At 36.9% G+C, this 25,647-nt stretch overlaps 1 protein-coding gene across 4 annotated transcripts in view; it reads left to right on the top strand.

The window, feature by feature from the left end:
* B3galt1 (beta-1,3-galactosyltransferase 1) overlaps positions 1-25,647 on the top strand; it is a 489,297-nt gene that overhangs the window by 251,253 nt on the left and 212,397 nt on the right. For all 4 annotated transcript variants that reach the window (XM_057755705.1, XM_057755706.1, XM_057755704.1 and 1 more), the window contains one exon: positions 23,945-24,009. The gene's annotated coding sequence lies outside the window, so the exon portion shown is untranslated. The remainder of the gene's footprint in view (positions 1-23,944; positions 24,010-25,647) is intronic.

Genomic DNA, 25,647 nt, shown 5'->3' with positions numbered 1-25,647 from the left:
TGGGAAAAAACAATCCTTCCCTAATCCTGCAAAGGGATATTTAGAAAATGTTCATATCACAGACTTCAAAATATGGTTTAAACACAAGAGTAAACTAGTTTTCCTTAGCACATTTGCAGTTCAGTACTAATGTCTTTGGTATAACACTTTCTTTATTAAATACAGATGTGTGTTACATATATAGTAGGTCTTTTTGCAGCGATACCTGAAATGACTTCAATTATTGCCTTAAAAACATTATACTTAACACTTAACGGGTGAACTTGATTATAAAGAAGACTTAACTGACATGCGCTAGAAAGGGATGTGTACTTCCTTCTCTTTATTAGTTTTCAAAAAGGAATCCAGAGTGGTATCGCAGAATTATAGGCTTCCAGATCTTAAAGAAACGTTATAGAGATGAGACTAGCGAAGAGAGGCTCCGCAAAGTGCCTGAAACTTCTTGGGTCGTGGCTTGCTTACCATGAGATAATAATAGATTTGGGTCTCTCTGTTCAGACCTCTCTGCCTCTGTCTGCACATACTTTAGTATTACAGCTAGCTACAGAAGAAGCAGTTCTTTGTGATTCAGAAATTACCTTAACTAATATTTTATGAAGGAACAGTATTTCATTTCTTTTTCTTGTAGTTTGCCTGGCTTTTGGGATGTGCATCATAATTCATCGTAATTGAAGATAAAACAACCTAGAAAGTGACACACAATGAGATTCCTCTTTATGAAGATAACAAATCCCAAACCAGATACATCCTGTTTCTTGTTTTGGTTTCCGTTATCAGCTTCCTTACAGATTAGACTCCACGTGGCTTAGGTGTCAAAAAGAGGAAAGTTTTCATTATTCATGCATTACAGAAAGCAGTGATTTTTGTGGTCGGTTCTACCCACATGTCATAAGAATATCTCCAACTGAAATATTTGTATTTTATGTCACCAAACTCTGTGTCAGCTTGTGGTAAAACATTTCATTTTTTATCTTATACATAACATTAGATAAACATGAATTAAACTCAATTCCTTTCACAGTATATCCTTCTTACTGCCAAAATTGTTTTTGTTAAAACATTGAATAATTTGGATACATTACCAACTATGTACTGTATGTTTTTTCCCCATTTCTCAATGGTTATTTTCGTAGGAAAGTTAGTTATCTCCTGATTATTAAGTATTTCAGTATCAATCACTAATTATAGTGATGGAGGAAAATGGAAGCAAAGATGAGACATTTATCTTCATTGTTTTCTGCTCTTTAGACAAGTGTATCTTTCATGCAGAGCATGTCTTTGTAAGCATTTGATATTGCACATTACCAAGCTATTTTTGTGTGATGGAGGAATTACTTTCATTTAATAAAGAAACTGCCTTGGCCCATTTATAGGCCAGCCCTTAGGTGGGTGGAGTAAACAGACAGAATGCTGGGAGAAAGAAGCCGAGTGAGGAGTCGCCATGATTCTCTCTCTCCAGACAGACGCAGGTTAAGATCTTTCCTGGTAAGGCAGCTCGTGGGCTACACAGAATATTAGAAATGGGTTAGATCAATATGTAAGAGCTAGCCAATAAGAGACTGGAACTAAGGGGCCAGGCAGTGATTAAAAGAATACAGTTTCCGTGTAATTATTTCGGGGCATAAGCTAAGCCATGCGGGCGGCCGGGTGCCGGGGACGCAACCCCGCCGCTCTTATTTCAACATTTGTGTCATTTGATGAACTACTATTTTTTCTGTCATAAATCTAGAAAGCCAATTCAGGATAGCAGAAAATACCTAAGTATTCTTCTAATACAATCAAGGGAGAAATAATAGGGAAAACCTTCAGTAGAAACTTAAGAAATAATTGCGGTAGCATCTGCCAAGCATCAGCCTTCACCCTCTATGACTAAGGCCATGGAATCTTCCAGAGAGGTCAACAACGAAGGGTAATGTTAATGTTCCAAGGCTTTGGTAGTCTTTTCGTACATTGAGCTCCTATTATTTTTTATTTTATGAAGGTAAATTCATGTACTATAGGATTAAATATTGCAAAGCACAATCCATGGCATATAATCCACTCACAGGTTTGTGTCAATAGCACCACAATCACTTTTAGACCTCTTTTAACATCTCATTAAAGAGACCTATTCCATTTTGCTGTCCTTCTTCAATATTGCCCCCTTTCTTTCTATGCAAGTGCTAGTCTATAGACACATATGTGCTGGTCATTTCACCACACAAAGTCAGAGAATATGTGTGCTTTTTCACGCCAGCGCTTTAACTTGGCATAGTATTTATAAAGTTTATCAAAGAAATTAGAATAGAATTCACTTTTATACCCAACTGACTTGCCTTGTTGTCAGATTTTGTTATTTGACCTCTGCAGGGGTCAATTGCATCTTTGTTCATGTCTGATGTTTTAGGTCATAGGGAAATCATATTATCTCCTTGCTTCAGTTCCAGACTAGGCATTTCCAAGTCCCTAAATATCTCATCTTTTTAAAAATATTTTAATTTAGAGTTTTGAGAATTACATATCATGTTTCATCATACTATTTTCGCTACCCTAACACCTCCCAGACACTTCCTTACATCTCTACCCACCCAACTTCATATTCTTTATCTCTCTTTTAAAAAGCCAAAATAAAACAAATGTTACTCCCCAAAAAATAGAGTCTGATATGTGTAAAAAGAAAAAAAAGTAATCATTAATGTCACCCAGCTGTGGGTTGTGAGCCACAGTTGCCACCTGTCTGCAAGATATGTCCACTGGTTCAATATTGGCTTAGATTTTATGGGAGTGACCCACCACTGTATAGTGGAATTTAAAGGCCACTCCATATTTCAGTTCTTTTAAATCAATTATTCTGTTTATATTTGCTTCAGCTAAATCCTCTTTAATATCTCTATTATTTGCTTCTGTATTTCTGGTAAATCAGCTTTCTACTATGGAGATTGTAATGCCATTATTGATTACTTTATAAATTCAGGGACCATAGTATGTGTTCTATTTGCATTTCCGTAACCCCCAAATAAGCATATGTAATAAATAGCAGTATCACAGGTGAAGGAACAGGGATCAAAGACTCTGGTAACTACTAGGGTAATTTGCCCAAAGCTAGTAAAAGACATAGTAGAAACAAAATGAAAAATACATGAGTTTGCTCCTACTGCTGTGATAAACACCTTGACCAAAACCAACTACAGAAGGAAAGAGTTTATTTCCATTTATAGGTTACAGTTCATCTTCAAGTAAAATCGAGGCAAGAAATGAAAAAGAGACATAGAAGAACACTGCTTCCCAGCTTAAGTTTTGGCTCAGAGTCAGCTACCTCTGTTACATGGTCCAGGCTTGCCTGCTGAGGGATGGAACCACCCACCGTGGGCTAAATCCTCCTACACCGATTAGCAATCAAGAAAATACCCCACAAACATCCCCAGGTGCCAATTTGAAGAAGGCAGCTTTTTCAATCTAATTTCCCTCCTCCTTAGTATGTCAGGTAGAGAAACAAGATTAACTTTTACAAGTCTACCCATTGTAAACTTGATGTACAACATAACACTTAAACCATAACCTTTCCTGGTCCCTGAGATCTCTTTTGAAAGTCACACATAAAGCACAGTCCGAATTTAAAGGTTCCATAGTCTTTTAAAGAAAAAGTTCAGTACTTTAAAAGCCTAAGGTCTTTTTAAAATTCAAAGTCTCTTAATTGTGGTCTCCTATAAAATTAAAGATAAGTTACTATTTGCTTAATTTAAAAAGGAATAATCCAGGCACGGTTAGAACCAAGCCGAAGCAAAACTCAAAGTTACAGAATTCCTCAAATGTTATTCTTCTACATGGAATATTCATGTGAGGAGAGTAAAGTCTCTATTGGATTGTCTGTGTGATATTTTCAGTTAAGCATCTGTGGAAGTGAAAAATTCTGTGTTTTTCTAGGACAATGAATGCTAGTTAGCAGGAACTGAAAAATTAGCTATGATTAATAAAAGACTAGCATTGTTGAGGCAAAATCTTTTGGTTGGATTAATTAGAGTATTCCTTCATGGTCAGAATACAGATACTGTGATGCAAATCCTTCACGGTTAAAATACAGATACTGTGGTCCAGAGGGTCCAAGATTGAATCTCAAGTTGGCAGCTAAACATGGCTATGTTTAAGATTCTTCCACATGGGTTTTGTTTCTGAATGCAAGAAAGGGCCATGGGGATCCGTTAATGGGGCCGAATTTCATGACTAGGCCTGGACATTATATTTGTGAAAGTAAAGCCTCAGTTGTAGTGGGGACTCCATCTTAATTAGAAATGCCAGGGCTGTGGGATGACCTCGAGATGACCTCGAGAACAGTGGCAGATGTGTAGTAGAGCTGGCCCGAGTCTATAAGGCAAGATGTGCATGTTGTGACTTACAGAGCTGGCGAAGTAGAGTTGCCCAAGCCCTTTGGAAGGGCTAGAAGATTATGAGTGAGTTCCACATGCTGGACATAAGCTATATATTATAAGATATATAAGCATCAGAAAGCAAACTAGAATAGAAACCAAATATATCTAGTTCAAAAGAGTAAATTCTGCACGTGTACCAAGCTGTTCCTCAGAAGGTATAGATTAACATTGATAGCACATGCATATTCTCTTCCAAACCCGTATGTTTGCTTAGCTATTAATTCCAACACAGACATAGAGGAGAGTGAGCATTAAAATATTAGAGGTTACCTCTCCAGCATGCTTCAGAAAACCTCTAGCACTGCTTATTAAATTGGTAACTTACAAATTATTTTTTATCACAAATCAAAATAAGAAATGTTTTTTTTATATCAGAAATCTAAAACAGTTGTAAGTTTTAATGACTAAAAGTTCTCTGCAGATTCAGGAATCACGTTCTTGAACCGCAGTCGTAAAAACATTGGTGAACAGTGCCGGCCATCAGGACAGACTGTTACTTTCCTTTATAGTTTCCCACAGATCAGAAAGTTACTTTTCTTGAAAACAGCCAGGGACTGTGAGGATCAGTCCCATTTCCAGAAGGGTGTGAAGGAGCAAAGTAAAAATGGGAGGCAGATTGGAGCAACAGCAGTGTACTCTGAGCTTTAACTGGAGCTTTCCAGAACTAAATGAGCTCTCAGTAAAGGGAGTGTGCTGAGAGACAGAAAGCTACAGGGACACACAGATGGAGAGTTCCAGGAGATTCGACTGATTCTGACCAGTGTCTGGAGGGAAAGAGGCTGCTATATACATAGGCCTACAGTTCTATTTTTAATCAACTGCAGACTTGGAAATAAAACATAAAAATATTTTAAAGGCTTGCAGGAAGGAAAGAGGCTTATTATAAGACCAACGTGAGGCAAAAGTAGGCCAATGAAACATATGGGATTCCCGATATTCACCCTGGTTTCAGTAAGAAAACGTGTGTATCAATCATGCATGTTTAGTGATGTTCATAACAATTTTTATTCATCCCAATCTTTCAATTGCCTCTACAAAATTCTGAGCTGGAAAAACAAATCACAGTATGTTGATATATACACATATCCTGACACTCAGGAGACTGAGGCAGGAGGGTCATAAATTGTATACCTTGATATACAGTGAGACTCCATCAAAACAATTACTTATTACTAAGGAAGATTCTTGATGATGTTGTTGTAACAACAGCGTCTATCAAAACATTGCTAATAAGATAGACAGTGCCTCTTGAATATTTCTTCAGGAAGATTTAATCTATTTGTGGTGCACAATATCATAAGAGCTGGTTCACAGCATTACTCACTAACTGAAAAATAAATAAACTAATATTATTTTACATGTTCTATTAGAGGCCTCCTTGGTCCTCATGACAAGAAATAAGAGCTATACACGAGTGTAGTTTTTCAATTTGTATGGCATCCAAATTTTAATGAAGAAACGTTTAATGAACATATTTGCTATTAGGATAAGCAATTCCAGGTATTTATTAGCATTGAACAGATGTGCACTTCCCTGTCTTTCTTTTGGGGGGTGGTCTTTCCTCACCTCTGCTTATCCTTCATATGGTTTCAATTTAGATATATGTTAAGAATGATACCCCCCAAGGAGGTTAGAAACCCCACTGTCAGAAGATACAAAATATTAGCTCTTTCTTATTAATCATATCTTAGACTGTCTCCTCATGGAAGGAATAATATTAGGAAAGGCAGATAATTTCTTGGTTCTCAGTTTCCTCAGAGATAAGGGAAAATCTTACAATCCTGGCCTCCATGAAGTGGTTCTAAAGAGAACTCTTTATTATAAAACCTAGTTCCTTACGATCCTTGTAACATTACTGCAGTGATGTAAAGATGTGGGTATCTTTTTTAGGCAGCCACTTTTCTTTACACCTGTGGTCTTCACAATCTGTCCATCTAAATATTAATACCAGGATAATGACCAGCAGCTAGAACTATTTGTGTCTCAAGTTCAAACCCTCTCTGGGCTTCCTAAAAAGTTGCAGACCAGCCTAGGTTACCATATAAGACCCTTCCCAACCTAAAATCAAATTCCAACAGAACCAAGTTAGTATACTGTTGACTACATCAAAATGTCTATTCTTAATTGAATTATCGCAGTCGAACCATAAAATTAGAAACTTTTCTAAAACAAAACTGTCCAAAAAAGAAATAACTACTATGTCTATGAGAAAAATTCTTGAACCAAGCATTTTTATGCCGTATCTTCAATAATTTTAAGTCATGATCATCATTAGTTGAAAATGCATAGTTGATATTCTAGTCCTAAAGTGATTGAAACTTCCTTAGAGAAAAGGAAGCTTCCAGAGGCAGAGATACTTTAAAGTGCTGGTGCCAAGTGTACTGTGATAATTGCTTGGCTCCTCCTTTGTTAAAATAATCTATTGTGCACAGTGAACATGACAGGGAATTGCTCTCCTCCAGAAGATAAAATTTCACAGTATTCAAAAGCTTGGCTAAATATCATGAGCAATGGGGATGATTAGTTATCAAATATGCAATTTTTATTTTGTTGTTATCATCTCTGTGAGGAAATTTGCATAGAATCACCTAACCATTTTGTTTTTTAGATTACTGCAGTCTTCACTCATTTGCCCTGTGGTAAAGTTTCATGTGCTTACCCAAAATCAAAATACTACTACTTCTAGCGCCACTTTCACATAGCAACAGTAATTCAGATTAGAGACAGAAAAGAACCCAAAAGTTTGTCTAAAAGGTGTCTATGAAATGTCATGGATTTCTGGGAATAGCCAGTCAAGCCCAAGGGTTGGGAAGGAAAATGATAGCAGATTAAAATGCATACCATCCAAACGATACAGAAAACCTGTAAAGGTTAGAAAATTGTGGCAAATGATTGTGTTTGGTGCATGGTATGTGATGACCACAATGAGAGGTACAAAGAGTGCCAGGGGGAGAAACAATGAAATCTGGCAATTTCAGAGGCAGAAAGAGTGAAAAAGCCCTGGAGAGCTACCTCATTCACACAGCTTGAATATTGTTTTAGAGAGAACAGACCTAGTCTCAATCATGATGCTTCTGTTTATGTGGTGACTCACCAGTCGGAGGAGAGGCTGGTTGAGTACAGTGAAGATTACAAAGGATAGACAGTATTTGCCATTCTACATGTCTTCAACTTCTTTCCCACTTGCTTTTCTCCCCAGTACTTTGGCACTTAGTGAGGGTACAGGACATACGCACCTTTCTAAAGCTTAAAAGGAAAAATTGGGGCAACAATGTACTTTCCTTTCGCCTATCACTAAGGGAACAGCAATTGCTCTATTCATGCAGTGTTGCTTTTCTTACCTACTGCTTTTTAGTGAATACTCCAAACTCAATAGATTCAGAACGTGAAGCTAATAACGTGACTATGTGTCTATGAATTGGTTGTATATGTCGCTGAATGATTCTGCTTTCCCAAATAGTGATGTTTAAGACTTTGGTTCCCTGGAGCTTTGGTTGGCCATGTGTATCCAATATGATTCCCTCACATCCCTGGAGAGGTCTTGACTGCTTCCTGGCCACTAGGATAATGCTTCTGGATTTTCCAGAAGTTTGAATATGGTATTTCTTATGGGGGTGACAGTTAGAATCAAAATAGGAACATTCCCAGCATGACAGCTGCAGATCTCTTCAGGTCCAGTGATACTGGATGATATTTGGTGACATATGGTCATATTTCTGCCATATTCTTTTAATTAAGGCAAGGGGTAGGGGAGAACAAGATTCAAGGTAAGGTAAATAGAAGTAGACTCTACTCTTGCTGACAGAAATAGGAAAAACCATGTTATTTGACCCACCCCAACTGCCCACCACACTGCAGTTTCTCTACCCATTGTACCTTATGTAAACCTCAAACCCATAACCTCAATTTTTATGTTTTAAAGCTTAAAACTCAAAAGGTATTGCATTTTAGAGATAAAACTAAATTAGATGAAGCTGTGAATAGGGAAGACAGTCACATGTGCATTTGTTAGATATAGGCTATGGCTGTGAGTGGTTCCCAGCCACCAAATGTAACCGGGGAACTTAGCCCAATTCTAGCTTGTTCAGATGCACAAATTTTCTGCCCTCTGTCTTTGCCTCTTCTAGTGTTTCTCCACAGTTGGTTATGTTGAGTTGTCATTTGTGAAGTTACTGAGCAAGGTTAGGGTAGATCATTTGCACCAAGTTTTTCAATCATGTCGCCTTCTGGCCTGATCTTAATTGAAAGAAATCTATAGGGAAGGTGCCTAGCTGAACTGAAAATTACTATTATTATAACTAAATTAAATCCAAACAAATTGTACTATAAAATTTGCATAGGCATCTAACACCTTAAAGCCTGTGGAACATTGTTCTCATAAAATCCTTCATTAGAATTTTCTCTAATACTCCATTTCAGATTTTGTCCTTAAAAATCTCTGAAAGCTGTCTAAGAAAGTAACATCCCATTAAACATAGTTTTTTTTTCTAAATAAACAGCTGGTTGAATGGATATCTCTTCTACTTTATTATTCCACCAAATAGATCAAGCATATAACTATATCTTAGGAGAGACATAACAAAATTGGAGCTGTTGGAAATTTTAGTTCACTTATTAAGAAAGATTAAAAAACACTGTTGTGATTTTGTTTATCTTGTAAAAGGATTGGGGGAAACTTCAACTATTTGAAGAACTAAATTTTGTTGTAAGGAGAACAAGTGGGAAGGCTGGAAGTGACAGTTACACAGTTGGTAGAACTCATTGTAGGAAAATATTGCTATAAAAATATTGTAAATTATGCATTTGCATTTTAAAGGTGTAGGATCTTGATCCACCATCTTCTGAAAGACAATAGCGTTCTCATGTAGTCGAAGGTGTGTGGAGTGGCATATTGCACATGAAGGCATGTACACGGAGAAGTTATCCTACAGTGGATCCAGGAGGTGGTGACCTCATAAAATATGTGTATATGAATTCTTAGATGTTTGGGAATGGGCACATCAATGAAGTAAATTAGATGTTAGCTAATTAATTATTGGTGAGTTTGAAGCACTGATAGTGTTAAATAAGCCTGTCTAAAATACTGTAAGATTCCTTTCACTTTGTTATTTGTTTTTTTTACTGCTACTAAACATAGTAAGAACATCCAGGAAATGTGAATCTGTGTGTGTGTGTGTGTGTGTGGTGTGTTTCTGTGTCTTTGTACCTCTCTCTTTCTGCCTTTGTAGAGGAGAAACACTAACAAAACTGAGACAATGATCAGAATTGGCAGTACTTTCATGAACTGTGGCTTTACTGGTACAATATTAGAATTCATTGGTGCCTCAGGCATAAGAACATTTTCAATCCTTTACAAACATATTTTGAGAAAAATTTGGAATTTTTTTCAGTATGGATTTCTACTCTAATTTCATTTGAAAATCACACTTGCTGTGAAATTCTCAAGGCCGAGAAATAAAATAGTGTAATTTTTAGCAAGCGCCAACAATTTCCATGTGAATGGTGCCTTTATTGAACATATTTTAACACTCCTGTGGATTAATAATGTGTTAGCAGAAAAAGGCATGTTGAGCCTGGTGCAATTATCCTTCCATCCCAATTATATTGTGACATTAAATCTTGTGACATTTAATAAGAAAGGCCATTTCACCCATGGCTACCTCTAGTGCAGACGATTTATGCAACAGTGTTCCCTTAGACAAAATTATGAAAAGAAGGCCTTCCAACATGCTGATATGTCTAACTGCCCATGCAAATTAAATAAGGTGTATCAAAATATATAAGTTGTTAATGTTATGATTGCCTGGTACCTGAGACAAAAGGAAGATGAATTAACCACCCTGGCTTTTATCTGTTGCAAAATAAAGCAAATGGAAATGGGTGACTAGTGGCGTGGAGACTTGCTATGAGAGTCAGGACTTTAGCTTTCTGCCCATAGGAGGCCTTTTCAACTTATTTCATAATGTATATTTGCCCTATAACATAACATATAGCAAGACAAATAAGTTTGACACAAATTGAAAAATGCTGTGGTAGTTTGAAATTGAAATGCTAGCTAGCATTTGAGATCAAACGACTAATCGATCAATTAAGATAACTTTAAATATGTGTTTGTGTACTTGATATCTCAACATGTATTGCATAGTTCTATACAACGTGATGGCCTAATGTTGACTCTGAATTAATTGGCATTTTACTTTAATGTTAATTGTTTGACATAAGAATTGGGGAGGAAATATACCATATTGGTGGAATATTTATTAAGGTAAATATTTGGTCTTATTTTCAGAATTTATATACTTGAGATGATATGAAAAAATAAAATGTGGCAGAAAACAAACTATCAAACCATACATTTGAAGGCTATACTAGTCCAAGAACAAGTTTTCATCTCAAAAGAGATTTATTTGCCCCAGAGGGACAAAGTCTAGGGAATAAGAGGCAAGGACAGGAGGTAGAAGATGAGAGAGAAGGGGAAGGGAACAAGGGAGAAGGGGAAGGATATTTGTCCTGGAGAGACAAGGAGTGCCTCTGGATAAAGAGGAGACAGACCAAGAGAAAAATGACAGTCTATAAAGATAAGAATACAAACCGCATGTTAGCATGAGTTGCTTACTTTCAATTGGGCATGTTAACTAGGTGAGACAAAGGGGGCTTTTATTACTAGAATTCAATACTTTGATTACCAGACCTTGGTAGTCAGTCTCAGGGGAAGGAAGTGGCCAAATAAGGGAATACTAGCTTAAGAAATGTAATATAATGGGTATTAGCAAGGCAGGGGGAATGGGAAGAAAGGAAAGGCCACAAGAGCCATTTTTGCCAGGCACAGCCAAGAGGAATTTTTTATCTTAACAATTTGTCTTGGTTACTCTTGCCTTAATATTTGAAAAAAGAAAAAGAGGAAGTGGAAAAGGAAGAAGTATTCAAGAGGAACAGCTAGATTTAACAAAAACCTAGACTTTTAGTATAATAAAAGATTCCCTTCATAACAGTGTGTTCTCTGAATTGCTTTGGTGAAATGGTGCAGGCAAAAGTTCCTCATTGACTTGGGGGTGCTCATAGCTGTTTGGGGGTGCTTGTAGCTGTTTGGAATCCTAGACTAGTTCATCATTTGGAAAGCATCTGTCATTCTGATGGTTGTCGTGGTTGCTCATTACCATCCTACAATTTTCCTTCCTGAAAATAGGACCTAGGACTTACTTATCTCTATCAGACTATGGCTACTACCTGCGCTGTTGCTGTAAATATAGTCTGAGAATACCCATTGTCCTGACCTCTATATAATTCTCAATATCCAAGGTTTTTGTAGATGGAGACCAGTGATGATACACTTCCTTCTGTGTTTCCATGGCTTACGGGATGGACCACAGAGAAGTAAAATCCTAACTACCACTCTAGACCTGTGTCAAAAGTATGAGCACTTTTACTGTTCTAACCAAGAACGATGTGAAGGAAATCACATCTTTTGGGTTCCCTTGGCTACAAATCATAATAGAAGATCTACTTCAAACCAATTTAAGCAATAAGGAAGCATAATACAGGTGGCCCAGTGCTTTCTATTCAAGATCCCGAGGCCTGTCTCTCTGTCTACTCTTCTATACTGATCATTGTCTTTATCCTGAGGTTGATTACTTTGTAATTTAGAACAGTATCTAAACTGTGCTCCCTCGTTGTGTCTAGAGGGAAGTGCAGACCTCAGTTTTAACTGTCATCTTCTAGAGGTGGGAAACGTTTCCTGGATCTCAACACAACAGCACCTCCTACCTCACTCTGCATTATGGTGTTGCAGACTCATCTAGACTCATGTGAGGGAAAAAAAAATGGACTCCACAAAGGTCCGCTGGTAAAAATTTAGTTCCACAAGATTTAACTTTTGCTTTCCTATGTCAAGGAGTTAAGATTTATGTCATTGAGGTTAATATTAAGATACCAACTGCAAAGTTTAATGGGATGGGATAAGTACAAGAAAAGAGAACAGAAAGAGAATGGGGAGATTGGTATGAAATTAAGGCATTGAAAGGCAAAAAAAAAAAAAAAAAAAAAAACTTGCTTGTCGGAAAGAAGTCAGTGACCTCACCAGACTTTGGCAGTTGGCTAGGTTTCCAGTACCAGACAGGATTTTGCCCTTGCTGAGTGGGCCATAAATCCAATTAGATAACTGTTGATTGTCTCCTAGAAATAAGAGGGAAGCTTCACTTGTGATACCTCAACAGTATGACTACCGAAACATGAACAAAGCAAGGACAACATCAGTAGACATGCTATGGTTGAAAGGGGAAAACGCATGAGGCCCCACCCCTAGACAAAGAGGTAAGCAAGGCATGCCGATAGGGGAAGAAGCAGTCTCCCCATGGAGGAGATCCTTAGTTGGTTATCCAGTAACAAGTAGTTAGCCCTGAAATCATATACATGCAACACTGAATGGACTGAGCAGGTTATATCTATATATTTATGCATGTATATGTATGTATAAATTAAAGAGGAAGGTCAGAGTTTGGGAACAGAGGTTAGGGGAGTGGGAAGAATTGGAGGAAGGAAAGAGGCGGGGGGGTTGCGTAATTGTATTTTTAACTAAAATATTAATTAAAAGTTCACAAAATGCTCAGATAATTAATCAAATGGCAATAAATCATAAATGGAACTTTTATAGAATATTTTTGATGAAGACACCGTAAGTGGAAGATGAGAAAAGAGCGAAGAGAACAAAGGAACAGACTGTGCTGTCTTCTCATTAATTTGACTGGGGAGAAAGTCAGACTCAAGAAAGAGACTGTTCCTGTACATGGGTGTATTTCATCTGTAGGGCAACTGTTGAAATATTGCCGTTTGTTACAAGTTAAGTAGAGGACAGAGGATGACATATTCAACTTCTCCTAAAAGCAATTTTGTTCTGCTGTAATAAGCCATTTACTACACATATTGAAAAACATGGTTTTGTATTCGTAGATAAATCTATCCCCACATCTCTTTCTGGATTTGCTCTTCTAGAGAAATTATCATTTTGTAATCAAAAGTATGTGCCTTTACCAATTTAATATGGACACTACTTGAAAAGAAATCAGGAGAGAGACATGTGTGTCCTCTTTCACAGGTGAGGCACTGGAGCGAAGGAGGCCATAATCAGTGCTCACATCTGTAAGATTTTTCTCCAGTGACCTTAGATGTAGGAAATGAAAATCAGAACCAAAAATAGTCATCATTCCAAAATGCCTTGAAGCCCTTCCCTATGGTGGGATAATTTGCTCAACCTCAATACATGAGGGAGGGGCTTGGTCCTACTTCAACTTGGTATGCCAGACTTTGTTGACTCCCCAAGGGAGGCCTTTCCCAAGCTGAGGAGTGGATGGGGAAGTGGGATGGGGGTGGTAGGGGTGAGAGAAAGGGAGAGAGGAGGAACTGGGGTTGGTATGTAAAATAAAAATAAAATTAAATAAAAAACCTGCGCTAAAAAAAATGGCTGAGTTAGGAACAGCTGTCTATGTTAGCAATGGGACCAAGGAGGAAATCACACAGCATCTACAGCCCAAACTGCATCACAAGCTAACCTATCAGATACTCAACCTCACTGCCAACCTTCGGGCAAACATTTTCAGGAAATTCTCTTCCTGGTTGATTTACAGGAAAAGGAAAGGAAGGCCTGCTAGTCAGGACCCAATGGTGGGGTTAATTTTTATGCTAGGTTTATTTGCTATTTGTTTCCCATTATATTACCTATATCATAATCATAAGCATAGGCATACTTTCTCAAAGCAGGTTTGACTTTAATTAACTCAGCCCTTTATAATAAGAGGTTTTATGTCTATTAAGTATAGGTCTTACTGGCTTTCTGGAGATTACCTGGATCCATTCATCATTTTCTTAGAATTCACTTTCTGTCCACATTTAAGTTTTATGATTGAGTTTCACTTATAAAAGTGTTGAAAAGGCAAAAAAAAATCATTTTTTCAAGTATCAGGTAAGATACCTGGTTTCTAGAAATGCAGATATATGGATTATGGATAGTATGTCTAGACATTACCCAGAAGATGCAGTTAAGAAATGGGCTGCCTGTAGGGCCCAAGCAGAGAAGTGATGGGCATACATACTCCTGAGTGCCAATCACAAACCAAGTTAAGGTGCAGTTATGCCAGGCCACACCGTTCCCTGTTGTTGGAATAAGCACAGGCTCTGTAGCACTGAGCAGACAAAAGAGTTACAGAACTGAAGTGTACTGCGAGACACTTTCCATTGTCAAGTGAAAACCAGTAGCCCCAGCTTTAAAACAATTGCTTCTAAACTGAGCATCTAACTGAGCATGTGATTTGCTTTTTAGACCCTTCCTGTTGTATCGCTACAGTGGTAAATGGTGTTAGTGCACCTTGAACTTCCCTTTAAGGATGACCTTGTCTTCTGAAAGGTCCCCCCCCCCATATTATTAAATAAAAGCAGAAATATTCAAATGTAGATACTAAAAAATCACTTCGGGTCTAAGAATTTTTTTTCCTGCGATGAGGAAGAACATGTAACAGATTGTGTAATGTGATAAAGAGAACAAGTGGTCTGTTGATAAATCCCATTAGTTCCCAACATTCCTGGAGACAGCTGATCAAATGCCTTCGCATGTATCATTAACAGAGCGTCTTTTTAGGATACTGGCTGTCGTTGGTGGGTAAACAAGAATGAATTTATCTCATTACACAGTCCTATGGAGATCCATCTCTTCCTGTTAAAGGGCAGTTAAGAAAATTGCCAGTTTCTTTGAATGATCTAGTGTGTGGCTTTTATCACTAGATGGTTAATGCATGAATAGTGAACCTAAAAAAATCCAATATTTTCTCCCCTGCAGCCATATGTTTGCAGTAAATGTGACATTAACCTTTTAAAAGCTTTTGCCTGAGACCAAGAGTCAAATGATTTTAGCAGATGTTATTAGGCCTTTTCTATTATTTTTCATTTTTTTTCTATTGGTGAAATGTGCTTCTGAGTACAGCTCAATTGCTATGCTTTTGCATGACAAATTAGCATAAAATTCTATAATGCAAACTAATCAGGTCTCTGAAAACCCTGTTATAATTTGTATGAAAATATTCAATCTGTGTTCTACAGTTGCTTTGCATAGATTAGGTAGCCAAGATGTCTTTGTGTCTTAAAATCCTTTCTTTCAGATCTGGTATCTTTTCCTTTCCTTTTGAAAAATATTTAATACATTTTATAATTTCACAGATATTTCATAAAGCTAATGCATAAGTTTTACAATAGAAATGTTTTCAATCTATTCATAGTAAAGAATAACATATCAGCCAGGTGTCGGTGGCACATGCCTTTAATCCTAGCACTCAGGAGGCAGAAGCAGGCAGATCTCTGTGAGTTTGAGGCCAGCCTGGTCTATAAGAGCTGGTTCCAGAACAGACCCCAAAGATACAGAGTAAACTCTGCCTCAAAAACAACAACAACAAAAAAGAATAACATATTAATTTTAGTAGCAATGGCAAGTCATATCTGTAAAACATGGGGGAAAGCTTAAACATTAATAATTAACAATTCCTTACCTTACTTGCACTTTCTATTCTAACTCCCATTTTCATCTGATATCCCATATTCATCTGACTAGATTTAAATATTTTATCCCACTTGGCATGTAAAAATTAATTTATATTATTAGATTGTGTCATTATCTCATAATATCTTTATTATATAGAGAAAAGTATGTTTTATATGTGTTTCTTAATATATATATATTTCATAAAGGATAACCATTTATGGAATCTTGGAAAACAAGATTCTTTAAAAAGCCCTTTGCTCAATGGTCCCAGCTCCCATCACAACTCTTGGAATGAAAAGTGTGGGATTACTGACAAACATCAAGAAACTCATATAAAAAAGACAATTATTATATGTGAAGAAATAGAGAATTGGTCATGTGACATATTCTGAGAATGTAGTAGAGCAGAGAGAAATAAAGGAAATGAGAAGATGTATTTCCCAAGAGAAAAAAAGGAGAGATTTGTTAGCATTCTGTACAAAGACTAAAAATGTGCACACCTCAGAAATGCACTTCACCCAGAATTTTATGCTGTATGGATATTCAAAAATTTTTGATACTAATTAACTGTTTATAGCATGTTTTTACAATATAGGAATTTATAAAAACAAAAATATCCCATTATCAACAGATGATCATATGAAGTACATTATAGTCATAATGTACAATATTAAGGAAGCATGACCATGAAATTATAATTAAATGTAGTATGCAATACAAGGCTATTTATGACTTCTATAAAGAAAAAAGGACAGTTATAAACATTTCTGTATATAAAATTACACATATGTATTAGAAAGAAAAAATAGGAAACAAATGCCCTGGGTGCCAGTTACCTCAGAGTTTTATGTTTCTTTTATTTACATTTCCATTTTAAAAATTTATATACATACATTACATACACATATATAATATGTTTACGGTGCATAAAATATGGCATTATTATTTGTGAGAATCAGGCAGATACCTTCATAGAAAAAGTGCTCCAGAACCTTTTAAAACATTTTTCTTTAGTGAAAACTATAATTATATATATATAGGTGTGTGTATTTATAACCATATATGATATATTGTATATATTGCATTTGTATAATTTATTGTATATTGTGCATGTATATTGCATTATATATGATGTATTATATGCCTGATAATTTTTGATTCTGTATAATATATAGACTTATATTTAATTACATGCATGATATGTATATTGTGTATTATATTTAATAGATCATATATAATTTATCATATTATATATTATGTTATCATATGTTATAAATGTGTCTTAGATAGGATTTCTATTGCTGGAATGAAACTCCATGACCAAAAACAAGTTGGGGAGGAAAGGGTTTATTTGGTTTGTACTTTAGCATTGCTGTTCATCACTGAAGTATGTCAGGAAAGGAATTCCAACATGGTAGGATCCTGGAGGCAGTAGCTGATACAGAGGTCATGACGGGGAGCTGCTTACTGCCTTAATTCCCAAAGCTTGCTCAGCCCACCTTATAACCCATCTTATAGAACCCAGGAACAACAGCCCAAGGATGGAACTATGACCTGGGCCCTCCTCTATTAATCATTAAATGTGAAAATGTCTTACAGCAAGATCTCAAGGAGGCATTTCCTCAGCTGAAGCTCCTTCCCCTGATGACTCTATGTTGTGTCAATTTGACACACAAAACTAACCAGCACAAAATCTAATATATAATGCATGGAAATATATATGACTCATGATAAATGATACATCATATAATTCTATATAAACACATACATTATTACAATATAATACATTATATATAATGCAATATATAATATGTTGGAGTACAAAAGAGTTCCACAATAGCCCAGAATGGAGTATAACAAAGGTTTATTTATTTGGGAATAAACTCACAGACAGGGTAGCAAAACTAATAGCTGCCATGACTACATGACTAATAGCTGCCATGACTACAAAAATATATGTACCAGATAGGTCATATAGCTCTTGCAGAATTCCATCCATAGTAGAAACAACGAGGCTGTTAAATACCTGGATGGTGATATTGTCTGCAATTATCTTGGGGTTGATTTAGAATTCTTGAATTTATTTGTTTTTTTTTTTTTTTGTTAAATTACCTTTGTTATAATTTTCACTAAATTGTTAGAGGAGTAATACAGCAGGTGTAATACGGCCAGCAGGTGTTGTAGTTGTGGTAATAAGGCAGGTCCTAGGTCAGTACCTGAATCACCTGAGACTTAGAATTACTAACAAATTTAGTTAATTAAGAACTGCACACCCACATCTAAAGATGGCTTGAGTTGGGCAGAATCTCAAGGAACCCAGAGCTTGCAGACGGTCACAAGCTGTGAGGTTACTGGCCGGAGCTCAGGCCAGGCATTCGTGGATCCGAACCCGGAATGCAAGTCTGTGTTTCAGGTGCAGGGTTAGAGCTTCTGGAGTTGGAGCAGGCCTGGCAGAAGCCAAAGAAGTCGCAGAGGAGTTGCCACAAAAAGTCATGGTTCTTGTGCAATTCTTTCTTTCTTTCTTTCTTTCTTTCTTTCTTTTTTTTTTGTTTGTTTGTTTGTTTCCCATTTCCCTCCCCTCTTATCCAATTCTTAACCAGTGCTTCGGTCTCACACGGAGTACCTACAGCAAGTAGGAGCAGACAAAGGTCCCAGTCTTGCAACAGCTTTCTTAAAAAATCACAAAACACTGAACAAAATCGAGACAGTAACTGGTTTGAGGATGAATAGCTCAGTAGCAGAATCCAAGTTTGTAAATTTGATGCCAGTGCCGCCCAGAACATAAAGCAAGAGGATTTCTTTGCATTATCTATTCTTCAAATCTTTTTCAAACTTCAATAGTGTTCATTAAATAATATTTTTCTGGTCTCGATGAATTCAGTAGTGTATGTTGTATTTTGTTTCATGGGTCTTTTATTGTAATTGGTTGGGGTTTTTTGCTGCTTTCTCCTGTTATCCAGGTGTTTTATAGTTGGATTCCAGTTTAGCTTTTCACGTATAAAGCATAATTGTCCTTTTCTCAGTGCATGAGAAAGCAAAGGATACCATTTTGAGGTTTAAACAATGATTTTAGCGTTGGTTTGATTCAGAATGTGTGTTACTAAATTTCTGCTGCTATTTATTTTTACAAACCTTATTGGGAAATACTTTAACACAGTATTAACATTCTGCTCCTCATGGACTGTCCCCACTACTTTTGCCTAAGTCATTAGTAGATGATTACCGATGGTTGCCTATCTGCATCCTACCCATGTACTAATTGGCATCCTACTGTAACAGACGGATTTCATTGTGCCCTGTTGATTTGTTAATTTTTATAATGAGGTATTCCTAGATATTGTTTACTCTCAAAAATGCTCTTTAATTATTATTTTGACATTCAAATTGTCCTAGATTTCACTAATAGAAGTTCTTTAATGTTTAAAAAACCCTGAGTGTTCCCTTTCCAGCTATGATCTTTAGGCCGAAGCCCCCAAAGCAAATGACATAGGCACTCTAAACTCCAGGCCTGTTGACCAAATGAAAAATATTTCAGTCTGTATATCACTTAACACAGTCACAAAATCTCAAAGCCCAGAGGCATCATGACATGCTAACAGTCCAGGCTCCATTAAGATATTAAAAAAGCCGTACTACTTATTACTTTTTGACAAAGGTATTTCAGTAGAAACAGGAATGCGATGAATTTTATTGAAATGGGCAGGCTGGTTTCCTCTTCCTTCTTTATGTGTTGTATACTTTCATGGAGTTTTAGAACAAGGTAATGTTGAACACTGTAACAACTTGTAGATGCCTAGCAACGATTCTCTGGAGTATAAGTGAGAAGTTTTTGTTTTGCTTCTACTCTCTTCTAAGTGTGCTTATTTCGAATGAACACTCTCCTGTGGCTTTAAATTCAACCTGGCTCTGGCAATGCTTACAAGTATAGCTCTAAACAGAAATGTATTTGGCTTTCCCTGCCCCACCCTTACTGCTAGCACTTTTGTCTTACTTTCTAGTGCATGTCACAGTTTGCAATTAGATAATTATGTGTAATTATGTGTAATCATGTATAATCACCTCACACTACAGGACACTCGATACTAAGTACATGAGGCCAGGGACCAGCTCTCCCATTCATTCAACAACAGTGGAGTGCCTGGTCATAATAGCTGCTTTCGAAAGAAAACTTGTGTATCCAAAAGGTATTTACAAGGACATAAACCTGCATGGATATTGTGCTGTACTCTCCCTAGCCCTTAGAATTGTCACCGAAAGGGGGGAAATTATCCTGATTAATGAAGAGAACAAATTAAGAAGTAATTTGCAGTTTGAAGTTTCTGTGATTACAAAGAGAGATACCTTCCATATTTTCTGGCACAATTTTGTGCGCTGCCTCCAAAATATAGGAATATCATTGTTTCCCATAGGATTACAGTGTGATATTATTGTATTATACATCACTGTCATTGTCTACTGTAACATCTAGAAATGTGTTCCATGACCGAGTTTGCATGCAATGTTATAAAACTTTGGGATGTGAAATCAAGTAAGTTCTATCACATTCTCTCAGAAAATCCGAACCTCAGCTACCAGCGGTGGTGATGGTGATATTTACTAGTTATGATAAACAAGCACTCCACACTGATACCTGTGTGACAGAAGCCTGAGGCCCACAGTACCTGTGCCATACTACATCTTACAGACAACTGTCTCCTCTTTATTCACCTAGGCTTTGTAAAGGATTGATGAATGCTTTGTCTTAAGTGAGCTTTTTGTATCAGTTATCTGTTGTGAAAAGTTTTTATGTTGTAAAAAGTAATTAATCCTTTAAATCATTCATTCATTCATGCCTTCTGGGTACTTAATATACTCCAGAGACTGCAGCTGCCAGGCACAAAGCAGAGTGTAAATACGCACCAGTGATCAAAAAGGAATTGTGCCCCCCCTCCCCCCCGGCCTGCACAAGCTTGGAGTATACACTGACAATGGTAGATATATTTTTAAAAAATAAAATAAAATATTCCTGGCTATTAATCAGTTTTGATGATAGGAAAAGAGCGTTCTGCGAGATGTCAGCAGGGTTGCGTGGGAAATCATGTCTGAAATAGAGATGTACTCTGAGGGGTAGCCGGTTGATTTGTCTTTGGTTATTTGTTTGCCTTTCTGATTAGGTTTACCCAGCAGCTATTTGTCTCCTGGAGTTTTAAGGGCTGGGATGTCCCAACTCAAGGAGCTGGTAAATTCAGTTATCAATGAGGATCCTTCCCCAAAGTGAAGGAAAACCAGAATTTTCACTGCATAAAGAAAAAGAACAAAGTGTGGTGCAGGAAAGGAGGGAGAGAGAGAGAGAGAGAGAGAGAGAGAGAGAGAGAGAGGATGAGCTCATTTGCCGTTTTTCATGTCACTGTAATAAAATACTTAAAGAAAGAGAATTAGTCTCTCACAGGAATGAGCCCTCTTATTAGTTGTCCAAGGCAGAGTGCTCAGCCTTGAAACGATGTACACACCACCCATAAAAATGGACTCAGCATATTGTATTTACATATATTTGTAATATAGGCATGTTCATAACAATAATTAGATAGAAGTAGTCTGTCAGCTTGAAAGAAGGAGGGACATGGTGGGGGCTTGTGGTAGTGTATCAGGAAGGGCTTGGAGGGGAGCAAGTGATATAACTATTTCAATTAAAATGCATTAAAATAATATAGAAATAATAAGACCAAAAAGAAACAATTTAAGGAAGAAAGAGCTTATTTGGAATCAGGATTTGAGAGCATATAGCACATGATGTCAAGAAGGACATCATGGTTTTTGGTTAGGGCAGCAGGAGCAAATAACACATGCACACATACGTCTTTGTGGATTCTGAAACAGAAAAAGACTGAACAAGAACTGGGGACATGTTAGAGCTCTTAAGTGGTCCCCAGTCCAATTATCCACTTCTTCCTGCAAAACCTCACTTCCTGCAATCTTCAAAAACCACTCAAAACAATGCCACTGGCTGCAGATTAAATGATCAGACTCAGGAGACTGTGGAACACATTTCAGATACAAACCATAACAATAGAGAGAATACTCAGTGTCTCTCCTCCTACTCCTTTTAGAATGAGATTTCTTAATTAACTCACAAAAGACAGAGACTAAAATATTCATTATGGGGGTTAAAATATATTTTAAAAAATGAGCATGAGTATCTGCAGATAGTGACAACCTGGCATATCCTCAAAGTAGATTAAAATCTCTGTGGCTAAAGCACCATTTGCAAGAGGCAATGTCTAGAGCAAGACTAACATCTATACTGGAGAGGTACTCTGCAGAGTCTCAGTGATGTGGGAAGGAGTTAGGATTGTACAATTTACTGTGGAAAATGAGAAATTGTTCCTGATTTTAACCAGGACCACCGTGTTTTTCTGTTGAAGGTTCTATACCTACTTGCAAGGTGTTTATTCATAACACCCAAGTCAATTCTTGTGGCACTTTTGTGGTTACCTTGATGCATGTTTAACCAATTGATATGGAGCAAGGTGACACTATGTGTTACTTCTTTGGTGCTCTGATTTTAGTGTTTCCTGATCCAAGCAGTGCCACATTTTCAAACATTTTGATTTATTAATTTTATTAAATATTCTTTTTCAAATGGTCCTCTGTTGGAAGGCTGTTTGATATTCATGAATGTAATAGGAAATGATAAGACTTATTGAGAAAATATTTGGTACTAAGATGTGCATTGCAGTCTCCTCGCCATGACCTCACCATTAGCAAACTAATCTTATATTAAATAAGGTTACCTCTAAGCAAAGTTATTAGTTGTTTAATCTACGACATTGATTAGTGGATGAAAACATTTCTGTATTTCCCCTCTCAGAATTGAATAAGTACCTTCTAGTTCTTCATACCTTGGGGTAATTTTCTAAGGCATAAAAGCAGAGAATATTGAGAATTACATACATATATTAAAGTGTCACCTTGCTATAATATGGAGAAAAAGAGAAAAAGCCAGAGGCCCCCCAAGTCTCAGTAGCTAATATGAAGATGAAGGCAACCTGTGTTGGGATCGGGCTTAGAGTAGAGATAGACAGAGAGGCAAATTTAAGGAGACTTGGGAAAGTTTCCTTGGGTCCTTTTCTGACATCTTCAGATGCGATTTCACATTTCCAGAGCACCTGCAAAGGTTCACTGCATATAACTCTTACATTATGAGAGACTAAGATATGCTTATAACTTATCCATTTAATTCTTTTATAAATATGACCATTTACATCTTTAGAGCACCATGTTGACACTGACCATTTCATTTAGACTATGGTTGGCATTACTTTGTTAGTGCAGTTTTGATTCATTTATTCGTCTGACATATATTTAATGTCAAGATTAATGGCTCTTAATGACTACTATATCAGTCGCTCCTAGGCATATCTTCTTCCTTGACTTATAATACTGTTATTAGACAGCTTGTGCTAACAAGGATTTGCCCCATAATCTAGCAACTTTATGCAGGAAATTTTCCTCCCATCACCAAGCTAAAAATTTCTTTTCTCTCCAGAGTGAAGGTTTAGTATATTAATAAAAAAAATAGTTAACGACAGTGACAGATGTGACAGCTATGAAGTACCCACCTTTTTTATTTTTAATCAATTCAATTAATACTCCATCCCTTGATCTGAGAGGTCTCCAAAAATAAAGTAGTAATTGATGAATGTTTTAGTCACTAATCATGAAGATACAAAAAGTGAAAATTTCAAATTAAATATAAGAACATTTTAATTACAAAGATTGAATAGTAAAGACACGAAGGCCAAACATTTACATTGAATTTGCCCAGAACTGACCAGAAAAGAGTAGGCATAAGCAGAAATGCAAATACACATAGAACATAGGTGGCGTTTACATCCTGAAATTGATTGATAGCAACTCAAGTGTTGTGGAGATGTTTTCCTCTAATGCCTATGTTCTAGGAAAGACACCTTATCCCCACCCCAGTGGTTTGAAATTTAAATCACTATATCCAACAAAATGTTTTTTCTCTTCTACCCAGGATTGACTTGGAAAAGTGATGCGGACCAACTCTGGCCAAAGAAGTATGAAGACTAGTCTTCTGGGGTGAGTTTTAAGAAAGATTGTCCACTGGTAAATGGACATGTGAAAAATCTACATCTTTCAGTGTGGAATAAGGAGAGCCAGTGTGACCTGGAGATGTAGACATGACTTAGAGCTACTTCTGAGAAAGTATGGGGACAAAAGCTATTGCCCCCAAAAAGTGTGTTAAATGACCAAGATACTAATAATTCTGAATCACTGATTTGACCAAACCCAGAGATAAAAATTGTTATCTGCAAATTAAAATTATTAATATTTAAGTCGTTTTGATTGGAGCTTCCTATGACTTGCTGGCTAAAACATCCTGCTATGAGTCGCCATTTAGGTTATGACTTTTTCATCTTTTATTAGTTGCAAAATATATGCATTCATATACTTGATTGACGATTCAGAAAAGATGTTGCATCTTATAACTGAGATCATCTTTGATTCAGAAAATGTTAGCTAAAGTAAGGCTAATTAATTGAGGACACATCACCAAATTCCATCCATGAGCACTTTCTAGCAGGAAAGGTTCAATGCGCATAAGGGATGTGCTTTATTAACTAATAACATTTTAGGGAAGATAAAGCATGAAGGTAATTAAGCATAATAATATACAGCAGTATTTAAATAATGGTAATGACTTTTCACTGCTCTCAGACCACCAGCGAAGCAAAGTAGACTCTTTTAGGAAGGATGCAAGGGGAATAGTCATCTGAAATAAGTTCTTATGGGCCTACTAGACAAGCTAAATTTATTAAGCCAAACAAAAAAAAAATGTCCTCAACAAAATCTTACGACCTACTGTGACCTCCCTGTCTTTCAGGGACAATGAGACCCAAAAAGGATAATAAAATAGAAGAAGATGGATTGGGAGAGATATACCCTTACCACAAGTCATTCTCCCAGGTTTTCCAAAGGGTGTACGTATATGTGCAGGGGTGTGTGTGTGTGTGTGTGTGTGTGTGTGTGTGTGTGGTTAGAGTTTAGGCAAGCACATGTGACAGTGTACACACAGAAGACAGATAACAACCTCACACTTCTCTCTTCATTTTCCACTTATTTAAAAACAAGCTCTTCTTATTGTTCCATGTTGCATGCACCAGACTCGCTGGGACCCAATCTTCCTAGGGTTCTCCTGCCTCAATACCTTCCATATAGTAGTAGGAACAGAGGGACTACAGACATAGACTGCTGCATCCTGCTTTACATGAGTTATGGGGGAAGGTAGACTTGGGTTTCCTTGCTTGCACACGAAGGGCTTTACCCATTAAACCGTTTCCTCAGTCCTTCTTTGAGTCCTGAAAAGTTCTCCTCTCTATCGACATTTACGTTGAAGTGTAGTGAAGGCAAGTCCTGATCCATCCAATGTCTTTAAACTGCCCCATGGAAGTCTTTCGAGGAACTTAGGACAGCATAGTACATCACTGAAACTGCAACCCGACACTCATAGACATAATTATTAAAAGGAAAGTCAAAACAATTGAATTATTTGACATGTCACCTCAGGACAGTTATGTGACACCATCTGGCATCCAAAGCCACCTCTTGGAATAGTCAGGATTGTTTTAGTTGTGCACGCATTCCTTGCCCAAGGTCAGCTAGAAATCAGAAAGTCTCTATGCCTGTCTCACTCCCAAACCCAAGTTTATATCCTGC

This window comes from Chionomys nivalis, chromosome 22, assembly GCF_950005125.1.
Source record: "Chionomys nivalis chromosome 22, mChiNiv1.1, whole genome shotgun sequence".
Classification (NCBI taxonomy): Eukaryota; Metazoa; Chordata; class Mammalia; order Rodentia; family Cricetidae; genus Chionomys; species Chionomys nivalis.
Note: the sequence above shows the minus strand (reverse complement) of the source record. Positions and strands in the feature narration are given on the sequence as shown.